The 7,902-nt window shown below is 40.6% G+C and overlaps 1 long non-coding RNA gene across 1 annotated transcript in view; it reads right to left on the bottom strand.

Annotated features, from left to right (window-relative positions):
• Window positions 1–4,768, bottom strand: part of LOC123108352 (uncharacterized) — a 10,479-nt gene extending 5,711 nt beyond the window's left edge. The window contains exons 1-2 of the long non-coding RNA XR_006451878.1: window positions 4,461–4,768; window positions 4,159–4,333 (exon numbers count right to left, since the gene is read on the bottom strand). This is a non-coding gene — a long non-coding RNA (uncharacterized lncRNA). The remainder of the gene's footprint in view (window positions 1–4,158; window positions 4,334–4,460) is intronic.
• Between the last annotated feature and the right edge of the window lie 3,134 nt (window positions 4,769–7,902).

Below are 7,902 nucleotides of genomic sequence, written 5' to 3'. Positions count from 1 at the left end.
AAAAATGCAATCCAAATCCCAAATTTAAAACACTCTGTCCCTGAGACATATCACCATTCCATCCAAATTGTACAAACTCCAGAAACTATGTACGAGGAGGGAGGGAGTAATGTACGAGGAGGCGGAACGACCTGTTGGCAATCAAACAGGGGGCTATGTTGGTTGGTTTTGGGGTGCCTGATTTGAAGGAGGAGAGGGGGGCGAGATAACTAATATAGGATGATTTGTTGTTACGTTTCCTAACAAACTGGTGGGTAGTTTCCATTGATTTGCTAGCTGATTAACTAGGATTTCACGTGAGATCTATCTCTGTGTCATCCCCTAATCCTCCCCTTGTCTCTCCTAACAAACTTGCACTTGCTTCCTAGCTACTAAGTAGGATACCGAAGAGAAAAACAGACCTACATGATGGTGTAGACTAGAGAAAATGGATCACCTCACTCAGTGACTACGGCGCTTTGCTGATCTTAATCAAAGTCCGCTCTTCAGCAGACTACATGTACGTATCGCGATTAAGGCAGTGATGGCATCTATCCTCGCGTCTCCATCATCTAGCTGAACTCCGATTTGCTTTTTTCTTAGGCACGGAAGCTAGCAACTCCCACGAAGGTGCAGATTGCTTTCTGCCTCAGATGTTGGTGAGTACGTGATTGCTTCCCTTAGGAGTAGATTATTCATGTATCTTAACCTGACTTCCCTTCTCTCCCTTTTGTTTTTCTAGGTGAGGTGATTACAATCTAGTAGAATAGATCGCCCGTTTGCTTTCCTGCCAGGTAACACTCCGAGGCCTGTCTCTTTCCTGTTCAATTTTGTTTGAAGTAGGATATGTACAGTAGACATGCACACACATCATCATAGCATGCAATTTCATTTGGATACGTTTATATGGCACCTTACTTGAACTTACATGTGTGATCAAGCAATATATTGGTCTCGCGGTTGGCATGCCGACAAGTTTGTATGAACTTGGTCCGTCGTACAACCTCGAGACCAGAAAGCATAGTGTATATGTCAAAAATATGATTTCCTTTCGGTCGGCGTTTCGGCAAGTCCCTATATGGGCTTGGTCCGTCATACGACTGTCGAGAACAACAAGCCTAGCATGTGTGTCGAAAATATGATTTCTCTCCAGTTGGCGTTCCGGCAAGTCCCTATATGGGCTTGGTCCATCGTACAACTGCGGAGATGATATTATGCCAGCAATATGTTTTCTTTCTCACGGTCAGTGATGTGTGTGGAAAATATGATTTATCTTCGATTGGTGTTCCGGCAATCCCTATATGGGCTTGGTCTGTCGTACAACCGCGGAGATGATATTATGCCAGCAATATGTTTTCTTTCTCACGGCCGGCGTCCCGGCAAGTCCCTATGTGGGCTTGGTCCGTCGTACGAATGGATCAGAACTACCATCATGTTCATATAGATCAGAACTTAAAACTTCGGAATTCTGTTTTAAGCTAGGTCGGTACGAGTAGACCACGCCGTTATGAAGCTAATTTGCCGTGGTTCGAACAATAAGTTCGCCATGGTTAAAATAATAAATTTGCCATGGTCCAAACAATAATTTTGCCATGGTTGAAATTGCCATGCTGGAAACAATAAATCTGCCATTGTCCAAAAATGTAAATTTGCCATGGTGAAAAAATAATATATTTTTCATGGTCCAAATAATAAATTTTCCATGGTCAAAAAGTTATGTAGGTCATGGCAAATGTGTATAATAAAATGCTTGCATCAAAGATATTATACATACCATGGCAACATTTTAGTGCCCATATAGCAAATGTTGTCTGCATTGCAAAACAATTAAAATTAAGGCAAAACTACCTATGTGGATCATGGCAAATGTGGATAAAAGGTCAATCTCCTCCTTGTCTTTCCCAGATGATCAGTAGTGGTGCCCAGTTGGGGCGATCGGGGACTTTGTCGCATTTGAGGGTTGATCTTCTTTTTGGTTCCGTAGTCGTACCCTGAGTGTATTGGATGAATGTAATGACTTATTTATGTATTTGTGTGACGTGGCAAGTGTAAGCCAACTATGTACCTTTCCCCTTCATTTATGTACATGGGTTGTTTGCGAAGATTATCTCACTTGCGACATTTCTTTCAATGTGGTTATGCCTCTAAGTCATGCTTCGACATGTGGGAGATATAGCCGCATCGAGGGCGGTACATGGAGGGTTCAAAGCTGAAACAAGGCACAACATCTGCCGAGCAGAACTGCCACACTACATAATCGGGTCAAGTGGTTTGACATGGCTTGGGACCCTGAAATAAATGCGGAGCCAGCCTTTTTTTATCCCCACAAATAACATGATCTTGCAGCCAAGTCCCTGCAGGCAACACCCTAGAGCTCTTGTTTCCTTACAAACAAGGACAAAATTTCGACATGCGGTGGAAATTATGGCTAGAAATTTCGGCAGCATAACGCGTCGAATGGTTTAAGAAATGCATCCACAACAACACTGCATGAGTGAAAAAAAAACAATTTTGGCTACTAGAAATAAGGGTGGGTTAAAACATGAGTGGAAGCAATTTGGCACCAAAACATGCATCTCAGGATGACCACAACTGCAGAGTTTCATCCATAAAATTCTACATGCCAAATCATCATGACACTTTGTTACCAGTTCATTTGATTTTGAATCTGTGCTAGTGGTGTCATATAAAATCCACTCTAGTATTTCCTAATTACGTACTATTGTGAATCGACTTAATCCCTAATATCAATGGTCTCTCCAAACAAACTTGCATATGCTTCCTACTAATTAAGATGATGACAAACATATGAGTGTACGTAGTCATGCATGCATGCGGGCAATAAATAGGTTCACATGTTCATACTTTCCTTTTGCCTTAATCTACATATTCTCAACTGGGAAGTATCTATTATGAAATCAAGTTATACCTGCCGGAAAAAAATTGCCGGGTATTATTTATTTATCTAACTTACTAACTTGTTTCTTATGATTTAATTGTGACCCTCATTTGCACAAAATACCTTCTTTAGGTTTCTAACCCTCGTTTTTGGTGTTCACTTAGAATAATGTCTACTGGACAATGACTAGAATAATTGCAGCATACTGTGAATGTCAGTGAGAATGGATGCTTCACACATGTTCTACACTCCACTTCATTTTGTCAAGAACTATTACTATTGGTACTAACTTCTAAAGCTACATGTTGCTTAGTATGTTTCTTCCTGTTGGTATGCATTATGCAAACAAGAAGCTCGAAAACAAGATGAATGGATGGGGCTGCGTTATTGTGCCTGCCCCCTGATGGTAAAACTCTAGCAGATTTACTTCTTAGTTGTGCAATTGTTCTGTTACTGCTTGATTCAGAATTATATAGTGATCGTTTGATAGGAGCCTATGGACCTTAAACTGTATCCCTATTTGAGAAGAACCAAAAAATTTCCGGGCAAGCAAACCACATTTCTATCCAAACTTATAAAAGATTTAGTTCTCATGAGCCATTAGTACAACATTTAGCCCTTCCAGAAAATGATATAATGCAAGTTCAATAGCAATATTTACTCTGCATATGTACATATTGATATACCTCATGAATTTCTCTTATTGGTGTGCATATCAAAAAGTGAGACATACTGGTGAAGTGTTTTTTTTCTAGTTAATATATTCTTCTTTCATTTGACTGTCTCTGCAGGGTACTGTTTTGCATGAGGAATCGCTTTACCTAACAACTCTACACACGTGTAAAGATGAAATTTAGTGTCTTTCGTAGATAAATTAGGTGTCTCCACAGGGCTATTCTCTTGTAGTGTTATCCATACAAGATATACAAATAAAAACCAGTAAGAAGGGGGTGAAAACTCCTACTGGCAACAAAGAAAGGCAGAAAGAACAAAAGGAAGGAAGATGACCTTGTGTCTTTTACTACTACTGGAGTTCAGATAAGATCAGCGTAATTAATTTTCTTTACCAAATCCTTTTATCAACTAATCCATGGTCGTAAATACTGTCAAATGGCCATGGTTGCCTCTCAAGTTTTATCTACTAAACTATCCTGAGTAATTCAACCACTTTTTATACTGCTCTAAGAACAAGACATGTGGCGATAGGAAAGCACCTTTACCAATGCCAAGGAAGGAAGCATAAAAGAATGCATACCAATGCAAATATTTTTTTCACTAACCTTTGCTCGCATTGGCTCAATGTGAATCTTCAGAAACAAACACATGTGTTGGCCCATCATCCATGACAACAACATAGCTCCATCCATACCTCACATCTGCATCACAGGCTCATAGCTCCATCCATATCTCACATCTGCATCACAGGGTCAAGACATCCGCTGTTGCTTCTCGCATCTGCATCACAGGGTTCAAAAAAAATCATCAGGTGAATCGAGTGGTAAAATTTCAGAGAAAAAGTGTTGTGTCAATTACACACACACACACACACACACACACACACAGAGAGAGAGAGAGATCAAACCAACAAGCCTGACACCGCATCGGAACGACGTGGTCGGCCACTAGATGTATTGTTGGTGTGTTGCCTCCCTCAAGGAGAAATGAGGAGGTGGTCAACGGAGGCAACGCGTGGGGCGCGAGCGCGAACGCGGCTGGAGATTTATAGTGCGAGATAGAGAAGACGCCGCACGCAGGGAGCGGGCAGGGAACGCGGAGAGACCTCGGATGGGAGGGCGATCCGCGGGAGGAGGAGGCAGCCAATGGATTAAACGCAAGGGAGGGAGGGAGTAATGCACGAGGAGGAGGCGGAGCGATATGCTGGCAATTAAACAGGGGGTGTGTTGGTTGGTTTTGGGGTGCCTGATTTCAAGGAGGAGAGGGAGACGAGAGAATTAATATAGGATGATATCTTGTTACGTTTCCTAACAAACTGGTGGGTAGTTTTCGATTATTTCCTAGCTAATTAATTATGATTTCACGTGAGATCTATCTCTTTGTTACTCCCTAGTCCTCTACCTTATCTCTCTTAACAAACTTGCATCTGCTTCCTAGTACTAAGTAGCAGGATACTGAACAGAAAAATGGACCTAAATAGTGTAGACTAGAGAAAATGGATCAGTTCACTCCTGGTGCATATATAACAGGAAGATGCAGCGTCTCTACACGTGCATGCTATGCTTGCTCCAAATAGGAGTAGAATGATGATCAAAAGAAGATATCTAGAATAGCTAGCTAGATAGCATCACACCTAATTAATTGATGACCACATGCATGGCTTAACTGAACCATCATCAAGATTGCAAAGTAATTCTCACGCAAGACTGCAAAGCAATTGATGGCCACATGCATGGCTTAACTGAAGCATCATCAAGACTGCAAAGTAATTCTCACGTACCATAGATGGATTGTCTTCAACTTGCTTCTTCTCACATAATTGGAAGAAATCGTCAAAGTCATTCAGATTTATTACCAGCCTTGGGCTCTTAGAGACTATAGATATATGCTTCAGTTAGGTTAGTAGACAGATAAGACTATTCCCTTTTTAAAGATATAAAAAGATGAAGACTAGTTAGGAGAGCTGTGATAGACAGTAGAGATGATAGCATCAACGTAGTAGATTAGTAGCAAATTAGTCTTGAGGTACTCATACCTTCATCGGACAGGCTTCAAGAGGCGCTTGCTCGCTGTCGTTCTGCTCCACCAATCTATACATGTCTAATTAATTGTCAAGGAGGGAGGACAAGAAGGTTGATGGTTTACATACAAACAAGTACCAGGCCAGGTAAAGAAAGGTAAGCACACATACGCCTGCCTCCACCCAGTTTCTATCTAGAGTAGTTGTAAATTTGAAAAGACGCACTTGCTTTGCAAAATTCATCACAGCTGGTGCACATCATATCATTACCCAGCCAGCCGATTTCACCAACGGCATACGTACACACTAGATAGACACAATATTTTTCATGCACCAGTTTTTATATAATGATGAAAGAATCGTTCATTCTTTCATGGAGAAGATAATTAACAATTTGAGCCGGCAAAACAACACATTCAGTCAACCAATCCAATCTGTTTGCTACTTGTTACATTAACAAAAAAACAATCCAAATCCAAATTTTACAACTCTCTGTCCCTGAGACATATATCACCATTGCATTCAAATTGTACAAACTCCAGAGACACCCAGCATCCTGGTCCGGTCCACTCCACGCAGACACTTGTCTTGGTCCATCTGAATCCGGTAGCAACGGGGTTCATCTTGCCTGTTGATTGCTGACTTGTGTCGAGCAAGCTCCCCCTACCTTCAACCAGTATGGGCCACCTCCTCGCACATCCGGGCGTCTCCGCTGTCCGTTTCCATTGGTCGTGCACCATCATCCATGACATTCAACCTGACGGCCATAGGAATCTACATGCAACAAGTGGAAGAGGAATTAGTCATCAGAGCAACTTCACAACTATAACAGAGTGATAAAGAAAGACACTAGACAAAGTGTCCGCTCATACTATTATAAGGAGACGACAAAAACAACATGTTTCCCTCAAAACCCTTTTAAACCAGAGGACCCTGCCTTCAATTGTAAATAACCTATCCAAACCCAAAATCTTTAGCATTATTTTGGATTTTCTCAAAAAATATATTTAAATAAGATCATTAACTATTTCTGGTATATGATTCAGCAAACATCCTGGACTTGTTGGGCTGTTGTTGACTTACAGGCAACACCCTGGACTTTGAAATTACAACAGGAAAGGTTCTATTTATTTTCAGCAAACCCCAAAGAGTTGGAAATCTGCACAAAAAAGGTCCTATTTGTTTACCACAAACACCGTGGAGATGGAAAACTTCACAAAAGAAGAGCCTGCTTATTTAATGCAAACCCCCTAGAGTTTGAAATCTTCAGGGAAAATACTTAATACACAAAATAAGACTAGTACAAGCCTAGTAGCCTACAGCTACATAACTGGTATTCATAGGGAAAATACTTACTATAAAAGCTGGTGCAAATATCAGGAGATAGAAAGTACTTTACATAAGCACAGTCAAAACAGTTTTGAGCATTTTTGCACGCTTAACATACCTGTACCAGCGACTGGCTAGGGAAATATTCCTGGACTCTGCAGTACAGAAGAAATATAACTCGAGGGAAGCAAGAGGGTGCTGATCTAACATGTAAAATCCAATTTAAGAGCACGAGAGCAGGACCGAAAAAGATGATCCACAAGCAGTGATTGAAGAAGATCCACACATGTTAAGCAATCTTCATCTGTCGGTTTGGAAGGCTGCAAACAAGAGATGGAGTGTTAAAAGAATCAAGAGAAGGTAGCGTCAAAAGAACTGAAAAACTTGAAACTGTTATAAGAATATGCGATTACTAAACCATTCACATCCCTTTGATTGGCAGAGTTGGTAATACTTGTGGCCTCTTTGGTTTGCATGATTTTAAAAACATAGGAATAAGAGAAACATATCGAATGAATGGCATGGCATGTTTAAATCTACAGGAAATGAAAAACATCAGAATCTGTAATAGATGTTGTTTGGTTGCATCACATGAAAAACAAAGGAATTTTTCTGAAGGATTTGGTGTATGCCCTAGTTGAGTTGAAACAAAGGAAAATCTCCATGAGGTTGGACTCGACACAAAATTATCCTTTAGAATTGCAAGCAAAGTAGATCACAGGAAACTTCCTGTACAGTTTTCAATCTTACAAACCAAACTAGCACAATATGAAAAATTCCTAAGGATCTAATTCCTTCGAACCAATGAGGCCCTTAAATAGATCAAACTGCTTCAAGATTTCAGTCATGCAAGGGCGATAAATATGGTGTCAAAATAATATACTATTTTCGTTGGAAACTTGAAAGGACGTCGGAGTTACCAACTGAACAGAGATCAGTGAGAGTTCACTTTGAGCAATCAATGCCCAGAGCTTCTCCTTCACAATAGAACATCTGCATA

Source organism: Triticum aestivum, chromosome 5A, assembly GCF_018294505.1.
Source record: "Triticum aestivum cultivar Chinese Spring chromosome 5A, IWGSC CS RefSeq v2.1, whole genome shotgun sequence".
NCBI lineage: Eukaryota > Viridiplantae > Streptophyta > Magnoliopsida > Poales > Poaceae > Triticum > Triticum aestivum.
The sequence above is the reverse complement of the archived record's forward strand: the minus strand, read 5'-3'. Positions and strand labels throughout refer to the sequence as shown.